General features: G+C 34.0%; 1 protein-coding gene across 25 annotated transcripts in view; it reads left to right on the forward strand.

Annotated features, from left to right (window-relative positions):
- Positions 1–15799, forward strand: part of Zbtb20 (zinc finger and BTB domain containing 20) — a 716739-nt gene that overhangs the window by 256422 nt on the left and 444518 nt on the right. For 2 of the 25 annotated variants that reach the window (XM_076942937.1, XM_076942931.1), the window contains exon 4: positions 13445–13541. The exons of the other annotated variants lie outside the window; for them this stretch is intronic. The gene's annotated coding sequence lies outside the window, so the exon portion shown is untranslated. The remainder of the gene's footprint in view (positions 1–13444; positions 13542–15799) is intronic. 25 annotated transcript variants of the gene reach the window in all.

A 15799-nucleotide genomic window follows, 5' to 3' on the forward strand; every position in this document is an offset into this window, starting at 1 on the left:
TTCTAGCAGTTCTTTTATTGTTCAAGATTGTTTTTGCTATCTTGAGTTCTGGCTTTTTCATATAAAGTTGAGAATTGTCTTTGCATAACTGTAAAGAACTGTGTTGGAATTCTGACAGGTATTGCAGTCAATCTCTGTATTACTTTTGGTAGAATGGCCACCTTTCCTTGTTAATCTTACTTATCCATGAACATGGGAGATCTTTTTATTCCCTGATATTTTCTTGAGTTTCTTTTTGAAAGACATGAAGTTTTTATCATACATATCTTTCCCTTGTGTAGTTAGAGTTACCTCAAGACATTTTATATTATTTGAGGCTATTGTGAAAGGTGTTTCCTGATTTATTTATCAGCCTGCTTGTCATTTGTATATAGGAGAGCTACTGTTTTTTTATCACTATTATTTACTCATGTATCCAGCCACTTTGCTGAAAATGTTTATCAGCTATAGAAGTTCCCTAGTGGAAGTTTTAGGTTCACTTTTATATACTATCATATCATCTGCCAATAATGGTTCTTTGACTTCTTCCTTTCCAATTCATAACCTCTTGATCTCTCTTAGTTGTCTTATTGCTTTAGCTAAAGCTTCAAGTACTACACTACATTGACAAGATAAGGAATGAATGGACAACCTTGTCCTGTTCCTGATTTTAGTGGAATTGCTTTGAATTTCTCTCCGCTTAATTGTTGTTGTATATAGGCTCACTGTAAATTGCCTTTATTATGTCCCTTATGTATCCCTAATCCCAGGACTTTTCTCATGAAGAGGTTTGGGATTTTGTCAAAAGCTTTCTCTATATCTAATGAGATGATCATGTGGTGCTTTGCTTTCAGTTTTTATATGATGAATTACGTTCACTGATTTTCATACATTGAACCATCTAACATCTCTTTTATGAAGCTTACTTGATCTTGTTGGATGATCTTCGATTCAGTTTCCAAGTATTATATTGAGTACTTTTGCATCTTTGTTCATAACAGAAATTGGTCTGTAATTCTCTTTGTTTCTATTTTTTATTTCACTTTTTAGCTTGATTAATTCCTGCAGTTTGCTACTTTTGAATGTATTTATTTATTTAATTTTTTTTGCTCTAGAGCTTTCCAGTACACTGATAAGTTGCTAGGATAAGATTTCTCTGATTTTTTAAGGTAGTTAGTGCAATGAACTTTCTGCTTAGCACCATTTTCATTGTATCCCATAATGAAATGCTATGTATTCAAATTATCAAAAGTCATTAATGTCTTTCATTGTTTCTGTCTTTACTCATTTTTTCATTCAATGAAGAGTTGTCCAGTCTCTTTGATTTTATAAGGCAGAACAGAGAAGGAAAAGTTCTACTAGCAGCCTACCTGGTATTCTGGCAGGCATGCTTGTATGATAAAATCTTAAGTTTTCAGTGTGCCTCAAGCTGTTACTTATAATGCAAAGGCTAGACTGAGAACTGAACATCATTCAAAGTTCTTACAGAGAGACATTGTACATGTTCTAAAATGATCATAATTACCTTTGCCTATTTAGTCAATTTCTGTAAGTCAACCATCAAATAGAATATTGAACTCAAATATTGTCACTTCTAATGTGGGGACATAAGTAGCCTACTTGGAGAGTTCCAGACTAATGGAAGACCCAGTCTCCAGAAATGTTGGACAGCACATAAGGAGCAACACCCAAGGTTGTCTTCTGGCTCCCTCACATATTTTCATACCCATATGCATCCTCACAGGTAGAAACACACACATACACACACATACACAGAAACACAGACACATACACCCACATACTAACACACTTAATTCTTCTTGAATATTGTCTTTGGACATAAAGAATTTTGGAAATGATGTGTTTCATAGCTTATAGGAACATAATAATGTCATTTTGCCTTAGCATAATATCTGGTGCCTAATGTCTAATATCTAGTTAGAAGATGATAGAAGAATTATAATTGGTGAATTTGAAATGGCTGTTGTAAATGGCCTGTTGTAAACTTACTATTTAGAATAAATTGCCACATACTTCATGATAACTGTCATGGTATTGGTATCAGTCACATGACTATGTTAAATTGTTAAATCTTGAGATGGATAATAAGTCACATGGGAAACACTGCCATGCTCAGCTATAATAAAAGTAACTAAAAATACATATTAATATATATCAAAGTATGAAAGCAAATTTAAAATCAGAGTGAATTTGATAAGAAAAACAAATCCAAACTGGATGCATTAAAACCACTTTTTATCACATCCATCCCTGCTCCTCCAGCTTTTTCAACCCTCAGCCTGCACACTCCTTCAAAACTTTATGTTCTCTTTTAAATGTTTATTTTTAATAACCAACTGAGCCCAATTAATGACACATCCATGTGGAGGTTGTCTGTTGGTGCACGAGCAATGCACCAGTAGCTGTTCCTCAAAGTAAAGTGACTCTCCATTCCCAGCACCTGCCAGTGCCAGTGCCTTCTCATCCAGACAAGAACCTGCGAGTGCCTCTCATCTGTGCTTGACGTTTGATTAACTTGAGCTTGTGAAACTACTGTCTTTGCTATGTGTTCATGAGTATCATAGTTATGTCATATCCAGAAGACAGCACTTACAGCACTTCTTTGTACCCCCATGTTTATAATCTTTATCCTTTCTCTTCTCTGATGTTCCCTGAACCTAGCAGTGAGTGATAGAGAATGAGACGTATGTCTCATTTGGGCTAAGTTCTCACTGTCACTTATCCTTAGCACTTTGACTATTTGTGACTCCCTATAAAAACTGCTACACAATGCAAAAGTGTTTCTTTGATCAAACTTGAGTGTATAACAAATGTACAAATAAATCATACACATTAAGAAAATATTTTGAGAACATAACCATTTAGCAAAACTCATGCTAAAGCTAAAAGCTCATGCCCCCTCTAAATCAGAGCTATGACTTGCCTATCAAAAAGGGTTTACAGATGAGATAGGAATTCTCTCCTATGCTGTAGGCTTCAAACCCAATCAGAAAGTGGATGGTTACTCCTTATCAACTGTGCCTGTAGACAAATGTTGCCCGACAGATAAGTGTTATAGAATGTAGGGTAGAGTGTTAAGACCTATTTTTCTGTGCCAGAATTCATAGCACTGTGAGTACTAGCCAGTAAGGATAAAGTTTTGCATTTATAGATTAATTATTTTCATAAAAAACAAGAGGGTTTTATGGTATCCTCAGAAATAGTCTTATCATCTCATTATGAAGGACAACCAACAGCAATGGCAATATTCTGTATTTTTTTGTGGGGAGTTATGGAACAACCTCTTGATCAATAACTTGTAGTCACTTTAGCATGGTGACATAGATTAGGCCATATGTGACAGAGGGAAGGAGTCTGTGGATCAGGCAGAATAGGACTTTGAATTATCATCACAGAATTAAGAGTAAATTTCTCTTTGTGCAATCACAATAGCTTTTGTTTTCTAGGAGACACATCTACAGACTATCTGATGCTTATCCTCTTTAATGGAATTACTGCAGTTAAATTATGTGAAACCTCAACAGATTGATATTAAATTTTAGATAAAGTTGGTAATTAATGGCAGGCTTCACACATAATTAGCAATGAACTTTGAACAGGGCCTGCCTAGGGGGAATTGGATCATGGATTCTAGAATTCTACAATCATTTCATTCGAGCAGGAGAGGCAAAGGCCCCTTCCTTCATTGAGTAGATGAGAGTAGATAAAGCAAGTAGCCAGGGAACTCTGCTGGGCTCTGTAGAACAGCTGGGACTAGAAAGAGTGCCTGGTTTTGGTGTAAATGCCTTTCACCTTAGCATTTGACTTCTTCATTCCTAGCATCACAGTCACTCTCAGACAAGGATTTCGGTCATTATTTCTTAACTAAGTGTTCAGCTTCTTAAGTAACTTCAGTAACAAACATTCATGTGGCACTTTCTGTAATTCTCCTTATGGCTTGTGTTTTAGAACTTCACACTATGTTTAGAGTTAGTGAACAGAAGTAAAACACAGAGTCTGAGAAAATCTGGGAAGGGAACATAACCGGTAAGTGGTAAAGACCTGGTTCTAAACCCAGGCCTGAGGGGTCTAGAGCTCATATTCTATTCTATGCTGTTATATAAGCACTTAGTTATATAACCACCTGGCAATAACATGTCTAAATTCTCCGTGTCTTGGGGGAAGAACTTAGAGCAAAATGCACATGATCTGCAGGGAAGTCCATTATGTAATAAAACAAAGTCGGGATAATTGGATGTCTCCTTAGAAGGGAAGAAAATAAGAGAGAGAAACAGTAACTATGATAAACTAAAACATTGCTTGTTCTAGGTGACTGTGAGCAATGTTGGATCTGAAGGGTGTGGTTAAAAGGACACCATCATGACTTAGTACTACAGCCCACTATATCAGAGTAGATGGCCTTGTTAGGCTGCCCCTATCTTGGTGTCAGGCTGCTTGAGTGACACTAATGCTAGGAACAGGCTTGCTACTGAGGTAGTACATTGAAACACAACTATGCTCAGTTAGACCAGAAGTAAAGAGCATAAATTTAATCTTAAACCATATTATATAAAGCATTGAAGAGCCAAAGCTGCATATAGTTCTGACTTGTGACTCTTCATGCCATCCTATATGATTATCATGAGTGTAAGGCTACCTAATACTTCTCTTAGCTCCAGTTTCCTCACATATAATTAGGATAATTGTACTAATCTCATAGATTCCTGGTGAGGGGGAGCAAATAATATCAGTCTCCATAATGTTTAGCACTGTGCCAGACACATAGAAATATGAAACATTTTAAGAATAAAAATCATTAATTTTTCAAATATGGATTATAATGCTAATTACTTTCTTATATAAAAAAGAAAGCATGGCCTAGGCTATAATAATAAATAGGACTTCATATTTATCAATCTCTCACAGCTTTTGGATAAAGGACCTTGAACTCTGAATTGTGAATAGTGCTTATAAAGGAAGCTTTGTAAATCAACTTATTTAAAATGCAGTAGAACAGCTTATGATTTAAAAGCATCCTGTGGTGAATCCTTTTATAATGTGAATAATCATCCCCTAATTTATCTGTTCTGTAAGTTCAGATTTTGGTTTAGTGTGTCTTCTTAAAGGAAAGAGTACACCTGCACTCTTGTTCCTACAAGGTAAGCAGTACTTTCATGCTGGGAAGACTTTCAGAGAAATACAGGGTGCCTCTTGGATTCAAGATGACATAGGGCAGTAACTGAAGAAACACACAAGGCCCCTGTTGTCAGGAAGAACATTAATTGTACTTTGTGATGCATATATTTTTAATGAGTGTTCATCCTCACATAGGCCAGTAGACCTAGACTGTCATGAGGATCATTGAAGCCTAAGAGTGTTGCCCACATTGAAGAGCTAGTTACTGAAAAACAATTTGCCTCATGCCTTCTTTCTCTGAAATTTCAATGGAACTCAACATCAAATTATGACATGCCATCCAAATCTCTATGAAACACCAAATCCCTATGAAACAGCAGTATGGAAAGCTGTGCAATGGAAAGAGCAGTGGGCTGGGAACTGGGAAGTCGGCTACACAAGACCCGGTGCATACTCACAGCACAGTGTACAAACAGGCGTCACCTTCTTTGTGCATTTGTTTCTTCATTGTAAACTAATCGTGTTGGATTTACATTTCATATGCAACCTCTTAATAAAAACCTTTACTAATCTGATTCATAAAATGAGATGAACTGTTCTGTTTCTATCCCTCTAATTTAAAAAAAAAAAAGATTAGAAAAAAATCACAGAAAGAACACTTATGAGTAGTTAAGAGGTTTTCTTGTCCCAATCAACAATACTTGTCACTCTGCCTCAGCTTGAGCCCTTTTTTGCAGATATGCAGATTTATAAGACATTTTATTCAACTATGATATAGAGATGAATATCAAAGTGGGCAAACTCAAACCGAATGAGTCTTTTCTACCATTATCCAGCAAACATTGACCTGTGTTTGGAGAATCATGGATGTATTTGAAATAAAATGACCTCTCCCACAAATTAATTATATCTAGGACTAAAATAATTACATCTTTTCATTGATTCTTTTTATTTCCACAGTGTCCATGGGAATTTTGCCAATTCTTCATAGCATGATTTAAGCTCATTCATACCTAACTTGGATGAAGTACACTTTAAATATATTCCTGCTGCTCTGTCCTCTGCATGATGAATGGGACAACACCATGTATCAAATTCATAAACATAAACTATATGGTGCATCACAAAGCGGGGTCCTTAGTAACCCAATGACTATATTATAAGAACTTGGAGAGCAATGTACACTTTGGGAATTGTTCATACTTGTTCCAGTCCACTGAGGATGTTGAGTGTAGAACTACAATTCATAGATTACAAATGGATCTGATATCAATTGAGGATTTAACATTTTACACAGATTCATGCATTATAAATTACAACTATATAACCTTGAATTTTTGTTCAAAAACATTCAAGCAGATTTTAAAGAGAAACTCATGAGCTTAATTCAGATAAGGAATAATGAATCATTAAGTTTAGCCAAATTGGAAATTCTGGCAAATCTTAGTAATCCAAATCATCTTTAGAGTTCCACTGCCAAACCTAAAGATGCTAAAGCTACCATATCTGACAGGATGTGCGACAGGTTTGCAGGTGCCAGAATGACTGTAGCAGAGCAGAGAATCCTTATTTCACAAAGATAAAATTACCCATCTATTCGTTTCAGTTCTTTAGAAGAAATCATGATCTTGGGCATGTCATTTCTAATTTTTAATGTGTAAAGATAAAGCCATTTTAATCTTCCTAATGTAATAAATATTAAAAATATACAACATAGTAATAAACCATTTCTATTTTCTCAATATATGTTGGAAAATGATGTGTATTATTTAAAGCAGGTATTAGAGAGGATTGAAAAAATACTAAATTTAAAAATGCAAAACTCCATCTATAGGGAAATTCTAGCATAAGCAGTAGATTTTAAAATATACTATAGTAACATATAAAACCATACTATTATTTTTATATGTAAAAAAAAGTCAAGAAATATTGAGTATATGTTTAGTATTATTGGAATGTTGACCTGCATATCCTCTGAGATTTTATGGCTCTTATGTTTCTGAAATCTTATATACACAACCAATAGAACAAGATGATTACAAATGAAATTTCAAAAGACAATCTTTGCATCTGTATTGAAGTAGAAGATCTGGGTTCCATAATGGAGCCCAGGTTATGCTGAGGCAGACTGTATTCACTAAACAATATTTACTTTTATTTCTGAAGAGTGGAGAACCCATAAAAGCCCAAGAGCACCCTCTAGTGAGACTTCTGTGATAGGCCTGGGGACTTCCTCTTGACCTTCACTATCCCTTTCAAATGACCTTTGATTTTCCAATATGTACACCCTGGATTCGTATTATCTGGCCGGAGTGAATAGTAGATCACAGAGAAGGTGGTATGCTTGGAAAGCATGGCTAGGCTAAAAATGCTTAACTACTAGATCTGACATCCATTGTTCTCATGGTTTGGTTTTTACTCATAAAATACCAGTCTGTGACCAGCTAACTTTGTCTATTAAAATCGTTTTCAGAACTAGTTAAGGAAACATAAGCAGTAGAAGTCTGTAACTCATTTGTACTCTGGCATCCTCTAAAGTACAGCCAGGAGAGTTTTTCTATTTCCAATATCAGAAATATGACCAAGGATATTGAGTTGAGTTTGGGGGATTGACAAGGGTGGGAAGGGTACATAACAAAACTCTAGATTTGGCCAGTGAACACTGAATGCATATATTTAATAATTAAATTAAATTTTATAAATGTTATTTATATGTTGAACTTTACCAATAATTGGTGAGCATTGATAAATAATTAAATACTTCTGAAATGTAAAAAATGATTAAATGTAATTATATATGTGCTATTGTATTTTAGAAAGATTAATGTAAAGAGACTGTTAATTATAAGTTAGTTTAAGCTGTTAGTTTCTGTCATTCACTTAGATTATTAACTATTACATAACAATTGAAACAAGGTTAATTATTACTTGATTTTATAAACAAGTTGACATAAAAGTACTGCAATTGGAAGGGAACTTAGGGATCTAAATTTCTCCACTTCAGACAAACAGAGGCAAAGCCTTGGTGTATCTAAATGTTAAGCAACTTGGCAAGATGATTCAAGTGGATAATGGCAGCATTAGGCACAACAGAGACTCCTTGTGCTCATTCTAGTCTTCCATATGCTACAATAGCCCCATTATTAAAGAGGCTGTAATGTGATCGCATAAGTTCATTCTCACTGATTTTGGAAAGTTCTTTATGCTTAGAATGAAAGTGTGTGTCTTACTGTCCCTCTCTTACTCTGTCTCCACTCTTGTATAATGGAGTAAGTTACTTTCTGGATTACTTCCAGGCAAAAGATAAATTTATGGTTATTTCACGAGTTCTCTTTATTCTTGAAATGCTGGACTGTTTATTTGTGACTGACCCTTCAGTCAGATTAATATTCTAGCATTACTAGAAACTGCTCCTGTGAGTCTCTACTTCAGACTCATGTATGTTCTGATGGTTCTATCTGTTTGTGTTCACAGAAGTATTATATAATCAAATAAAAAGTAATGTTGAAGGCTGTTGACATTCATTAAATTTAGTGTCTGTATTGACTGTTCATATCTAATTTGGAAAAAAAAACAAGGCTTTCTTGGAATTATCCAACAGAAGTCAGATCAATAACTCTTTTTAAAAGACTTTTAGGTATATCAGCTGATATCTTGAAAATAAATGGGTTTTTTTAAGTTTTTTTTCTTTTAGTTTTAGGAAATAACCAAACTCTTTGTGTATTTATACTTGAGTATTACTGTATAAGAAACAGCAATTTGGCAAAACATATTCCATATCAGTTCAGCAGGAATCTATGACTCATTCAATTCTCAGTTCATTACCACATTTTTAATCTCAGTTTTAGTAATTAAGACTCTTAATTTTAATAGTCTTAATACCTATGCTTTTCGTCACTGCTAATGTTTAGGAGATGAGATAGCTATGTGTGGTAAATCAAGGCACAATGTCCTAATTTCAGTTGTAATAAAAAAAAGTAGCTATGTTAATGAGCTTTATTTTTATTTTTTTTGCCTCCTATATGAATCCTCCAATACAGTGGAGTTGTTTTGTTTGTTTAAGAATCATAAAGCCAGCAAATTGTAGTGCTAGAATGATAATGGCTATCAAGGAGGCTGGCCTCTTTGATTTTTAGATGAATAAACCATCACTATACAAGAAAAGGAAATTGGAAGTGTGTGATTTTATAACTTCAGTTTCAGGAATAGGTATTTCCTTATTTTCCTAAAAATAGTTGACTCTGGAGAAACAACTGTCGAGTTTTACAGGTACTCTAACCCTCCAAATTAACCAACACTGTGTTATCTATGCACAAGCTATATGAACTACATTAAACCTGGTCTCATGGTAGTACAGTGCAGCATGTCTGCCTGGCTGGCTTTCTAATTCTTGTCGGTTTGCAATGGTGTTAAAGACCACATTGAAACCATAAGTGACTACTGTTAAGTCTATTTCATCGTTAGCTGTGAGTCTAAACAGTCACAGTAATGAGAATGCGTGGACTCTGCATGGTCTACTAAATATTTTTAGGAAGTGGAAACCCCTTCTGGAGTTCTGAGAGAAACATCACTTTGAAAATGCCTTTAAAAGTACTCCAGCATAAACATTGCAGTGGAACATTTCATTAGCTTTTGAAGAACAATAAGGAAATGTGGAGCATAATAGGCTAATATGTTTAAGTGGCCTTGGTAGAACCCTACTTAACTCAGTGGGATTTTCTGCAACATGCAGAGGTGGAAAAACCATTGCCTACATATGCATTGTGTAGGACTGCCTCCTTCCTCCTTGCATGCAGTGTATATCAAAGAGAAGTGACTTCCCACCTGTAATTCTAAAATGACGAAAATCTCAAAATGCAAGTTTCAGAAGCATTAATATTTAGATGGGATGATCAGCAACCAACAGGGCTACTTTTGGCATCCTGGATTACTGCAAGATAGAGGAAGGAATAAACTGAATATTAACATAGCCCAGCCTTTTACAGCTTACATAGCCATCAGGGAATTAAGATCCTTAAATACCTAAGAAAAAGACATGATGTAAGCCAAATCTTATTGGTTATAAATTACAAAGTCTAATTCAACTAATGAAAAATTATTTTGCTATTTACACTTCAAATCTATCCTGCCAAATATTTGAATTAAGTAAAATGATAATTTAATAAAAAACAAAGTGGTAATTTTTTAGTGTTTTTTTTATTAGGATTCAAGTAACTACACTGAATGCAGTGCTGGCCTTGCAGTATGATCTTCTGCCAATACCTTTAGCTCTTGGAGCTTCTATTTTCTCTAAGATAAATTGGAACTCATTAGTCCTAGGGACACTGTGATCCTTGTAATTTGATTAATCTTTTAGGGAAAAATGTAAATTCAGCATACAATTAAAATGTTTTTAGCAAGTTCAAAAAGACCTCCATGATAACAAATTAAAATATTAAGTATTTTTCTTTATGTAAATAAATTATCATCAAAATTCATTGAAAAGTCAGAATCCATGTTCATGTGACATTGGATTAGTGATACAAAGAAAAGGCCTTTTGAGTGACAGATAGCTCGAGTGGCTAAAGGAACATATTTAAGCCATTATGTTTGTTTGTTTCCTTTACTGTCAAATCCTATCTTCAGAATACTATCAACTACTTATATTGATAAATGGAATCTGTCTTTCAATTCCAGGATGTGTTTTCTATCAAATTTTCTCTTCATTGGTTGTTGGAATCTATATGCAAAATAACATATAAACACAAATGTAAAACCCAGCTGTAATTGTTGCTAGCAGTTGGGGACATCATAAATTCCTTCAGAAGTAAACTTGTATTGTAAATATCATTAGAGCCACCCAGTAGGAGTGTGAAAAATCTAAACAAAACTTATTGAAGTCAGCGGCTATGGTTCTTCCTCACCCAGAGGATCGTTTCCTAGCTACCCTGCATGCTCCAGTGGAATCTCACAGAATGCTCCAGGCTCTCCAAGTTAATCCAACAAAGAATCAAGTGGGTTTATTTTAAAATTTACTCTTAAATATGTTCCCTAGTTTTGAAATTATGATTTTGTGCTTTGCTTGTATAATTCAAAAACAGCTTTAGTTTAAAAACAAAAATTGGCAAAAATACTAGTGCATTATGTGTTTTAATCACGTATGGTGTTTTGAAAAGGACTCAAAATTGACAAAATTGTTTCATTGTAATTACAGTTCAAATGCATGGATTTTCTTTCTCATAAATTGTGTAAAATAAAATAAAAACAACAGACTTCTCCTATGAGTAGTATATGAATAATTAATTATATAGTTATGCTACAATATAAAGTACAATAGCTGTATAGGTGACATAAATTTTTCTTGTATGTATTTACATTCTTTAAGGGAGTTTGTACTTTTTAGTTCATATTAAAAAATATAAAGTATACTGAGTTCTCAGGAATTTTTATCCAGTGACGTGGTCAATACTCAAGCTCTAGTACCTGCCGGCCAGCTTTTCTCTTTTATGGAGTTCTTTGTTCCTATAAGAGCTTTTTTTTTCTTTTCTTGGTAATATATAAACACAGAAAGAGAAGTTTCTTTGGCTCATATTACACTCATGAGACAATGATGATGCTGAAGTTCTTTTCATAATCAGGACCTTTGTAGAGATTGCCCAGGTATTCTTAGCCAAAATCTCCCTCTCATTGTACACTACTCCAGGGCAACATGTGGTGTGCCAGCTGGATGCCCTCCCTACATGCCTCAGGTGGCCACATTTCAATGGTGCCTATAGAGCACAGGCCAAATTCTCATTCTCTGTGTTAATCAGTGGGAGAATTCCCATAGAAAAAGGGATAGAAGCACATCTCAGGAAAACTCTAAGAGATTAGCCAGATGATTAGGCCAGGACATTTTAAGTTCAAGTTTTATGTAGAATTTCTATGGCATTATCTTAGTTGACTGAAGAATGTTAGAAAATTTAGAGATACTTCAAATTAAAAGTATCTTTTATTACCTTGTGATTTCTCTAAAGATAATTCCACAGTATTTTTTTTAGATGCAGTCAGAACTCATCGTGATTTATAAACTCAAAGAAAACTGATAAACCTATTAATCTAATGGAACCATCCTCCCATAATTTTGAAAGGATCTGATTTATATCTGGTAAACTTTCATGGTAACACTCTTCATTTAGATTCCGTTAAGTTCCATGAACATTAAGTAAATGTATAGTATGTGTACAGTACTATCGTACATACTTTTGGTAGTTCTGTAGGTAACTTTATGGTATTGAATATATTTTCACATTTTCATGTTTATGGTAAGGAGTCACATTTTAATTATTTCTTACATAAATTGCCTAAAGTTTCAGATGTTATACTTTAGATTTGAATTTTGGATTTTTCTGTATTTACTTTGGGTAATCCTGAAGACCATTGTAGAAAGACATTTAGCTTCCCTTGAAGGAAAATAAAAACATAAGTTTAATATATTAAATTGACCAGGGTTAGTACTGTTGCATTTCTCAGGTTTTCTGTTGTTTACTTGACTTTAGGTTCAATTATGAGTTTATTTTTAATTACCTAATTGAACCTGTTCTATAGTTAGCCTAAATGTAATATTTTTATTCCCTACATTTAAAAAATATTAATTCATTCCATTTTATATATTTTCCAATTTAAAATTGTGATTTATCTCAACCTATTCTTCTTGCATACCATATATTAAATATTACTGTTCTCTCTGAGTAAGGTTAATGCTATACAACTTCTGGATAACAGCTATATAAGCAGTTACATTCCACTTAGCATATACAATATCTTTTATAATTTTTGCATCTAATTCATAATGATATTTTTCACTTCTGTGTTGCTGTTATTTTTTGATAATTTTTATTAGTTTTTCTTAAGTCTACACTTAAATAATTGAAAAAAAACTCCAAATTTTACTTTCTCCATCAATTGTATTTCACTTACACATATGGTAGAAATAAAATTTATCTGTAATTTATCATTCAGATTTTCTAAAAATTAAAAAAGTCATCTTCACTAGGAATTGAACATACCACAGTTTTCTTAAACTCAAAATTTGAAAACTTGGTTGGGATTAATTTTTCTCATGATGTCAAATTTTCAAAAAGATGTTCTGCAGGAAACCCATCATTTATGTCATTTGGGGAGTTTGGCCCAGAGGGCAGTCATGTTGACCCCATCTGCAAAGGTTGGCTAACCTAGAATCTTGGACTAAGTAAATCCCATTCATCAAGGTCCACATAAAGTAAAGTAGGTGGGGAGCAGAGGGACAGATGGTAGGGTCGACAGCAAGAAAGTTGCTGTTGACATTGATATAGACCCTTCTTCTTGCCAGAGTGACTCCATGGACTTCTTTTGGCATGAAATCCTAAGCCAAAGCTATCATCTTAATGGAAGGTGAGCTGCAGGCACACTGGAGAGATCTAGACACAGTAGGTATCTCAGATTGGCTTAGATTCGGTCTATCAGCTTGACTGCCATACCTAGTTGATTGATGTGCAGTGGGGCCTGAAAGTGCTGTTTTGATGTTGAAGATTGTGTCATAAGGTTCCTGATATGGTGCACATGTCTGGATGAAATTGGACATTGACTGTCTCTGCCTATGCCAAGCAACAGCAGACTTGAGTACATTATTGTGTGGATCAGTAGCAGATGGGGAGTGCAGACATTTGGAGGGGTGTGCCTTCAAACACAATACGGAGCCAACAAACTTAGAAGGTTAGTGCATGGCTTGACTTTGGCAGCTATTTTTAAGCAATGACAAAAATTTCACATATTACCCATTTTTACTTTGAGAAAAGCCAAACACATCGGTGGTTCCATGCAACAGAAGTATACGAAACAAGTATACTATTCTCTGTGTTGGTCATGTTGGTTGGAGAGAGCTCTTGGCTTTGGCTAAGTGGGCCAAGTAAGTAATTTTGGATTGTATATACTTGAACTTGGTACTGATGTATTTGTTACTAATGCCAGTGAATCTTACAAGAAGAAAAAGGAAAGGACGTCAGAGTACCTCAAATGCCCCATATTATATTATAATATAATGTGACACTAAAGAGTGATTTTACATTCTTTGGCTTTCAATTTGGTCAGAATATTCTGTTCTTCAGACAAAGAAACATTAAGAACATATAGCCAACAGAAACATATACAATTATACTATGGAAAGAAATTTATAGATGAAAGAGCCTAACAGTAATTATAGACATACAGGACAGACAGTTTTTTACAAATATTTGCTATTTTGCCTAGAGTGGATTCTGAAAACACATAAGTCAATTTTCAGTCAAACTTTTTATCAGCTATAAAGGTAAAATATGGATATCAAAGAGAATTTGGAAACAGACAAATTAAACAACTAAATTTTAAATTTATTGTCCCCATCAATTAGGGTCGATTCTAAAATTCCCCTACTTTCTTCCAAGTTTATGCACCATTCTAAAGTACATGTGTTTGCATGTGAGTTTTTAAATGAATTTTTAATCATATGGTATGTGTTGTGCTTTCTCAGCATCAATAATTAGATGATAGTTATAAAATGTGTCCTATCAATACTTTCAAATTATTGTATTTTTGTACTTAAAATTTTAATCAACTCTTCCTTACTTGACACTGAAGTGATTTTGAACATGATTTCTTCTACTCTGAAGATCCATCTTCCTATAGAGGTAAATTTCTGGGTAAAAGAGTATGCATTCCAGGTTATTTGAATAACATTTGCTAAATTGTATGGGAATGGATTTTTCTAGATAATTTTCTCCTTGCTTTAAATATTATCATTATTTGTCAATTTGGTGAGCAAAACCAAGGTTTCTTTTATTTTGGTTTACATCAATTGCTTTAACATAAAACTAGCATGCTTTTCATATGCTGACTTGACATTGTTCCTCCTTTTAATAAACTGCTTGTGTCCTTTACTCCTGTGATTGTTGATGTGAGAAAAACTTAAGTAATTGTATAAGTAATTCTGTTGTTATATTGTCTTTTGTTGTTATATCGCCCAGTAGCTTGATATTGTGTAATTAGTTAACATTTTTTCAAGTATTTCAATAGTCTAGTATATCTTTTATTCCATTACATGCCAGTTTAGCCTAAGGTATGAAATCAGTATCTTATTTAATTGTACCTGAATGAGTAGTCTTTGCCCTAACACTGTCACATTCAGTCACACATCATTGCACATAAAGGTTAGGAGAATTGGAAGAGTTTTCTTGTGAGACCTTATTTGGTTCTTTCAATATTTCTGTGCTGTGTCTCGCACACCTTCACAGTTTATATATTTATTAATATATTAATATTAAATATTAATATATATATAAATATATATTAAATGAAACCTTCATTTTAATCTCTTATTTTCTTTTTTCCTCTCTCCTCATATCCCTTCGTGTGTCATTTTTTTTGTGACAGAGTCTCATATAATTCAGGCTGCACTTGAATTTGCCATGTTTTAAGGATGATGGCCTTCCTATCCTGATCTCACTGTCTCCCAAGTGCTAGCATTCCAGGCATGCACCCTACACAAAGCTCTTTTTCTCCATTCAAAGATGTTTTTGATATTGTCACCTACATATTATTCACAATGCCTTCCCTTCACTGAGTTCATAAAATATTCCAATAAAATTTTATTAAAACTATAAATTAGTATTAGTGTCTTTGCAGTATTCAGCATTCATATTCAGAACCATAT

Source organism: Arvicanthis niloticus, chromosome 12 (assembly GCF_011762505.2).
Source record: "Arvicanthis niloticus isolate mArvNil1 chromosome 12, mArvNil1.pat.X, whole genome shotgun sequence".
NCBI lineage: Eukaryota > Metazoa > Chordata > Mammalia > Rodentia > Muridae > Arvicanthis > Arvicanthis niloticus.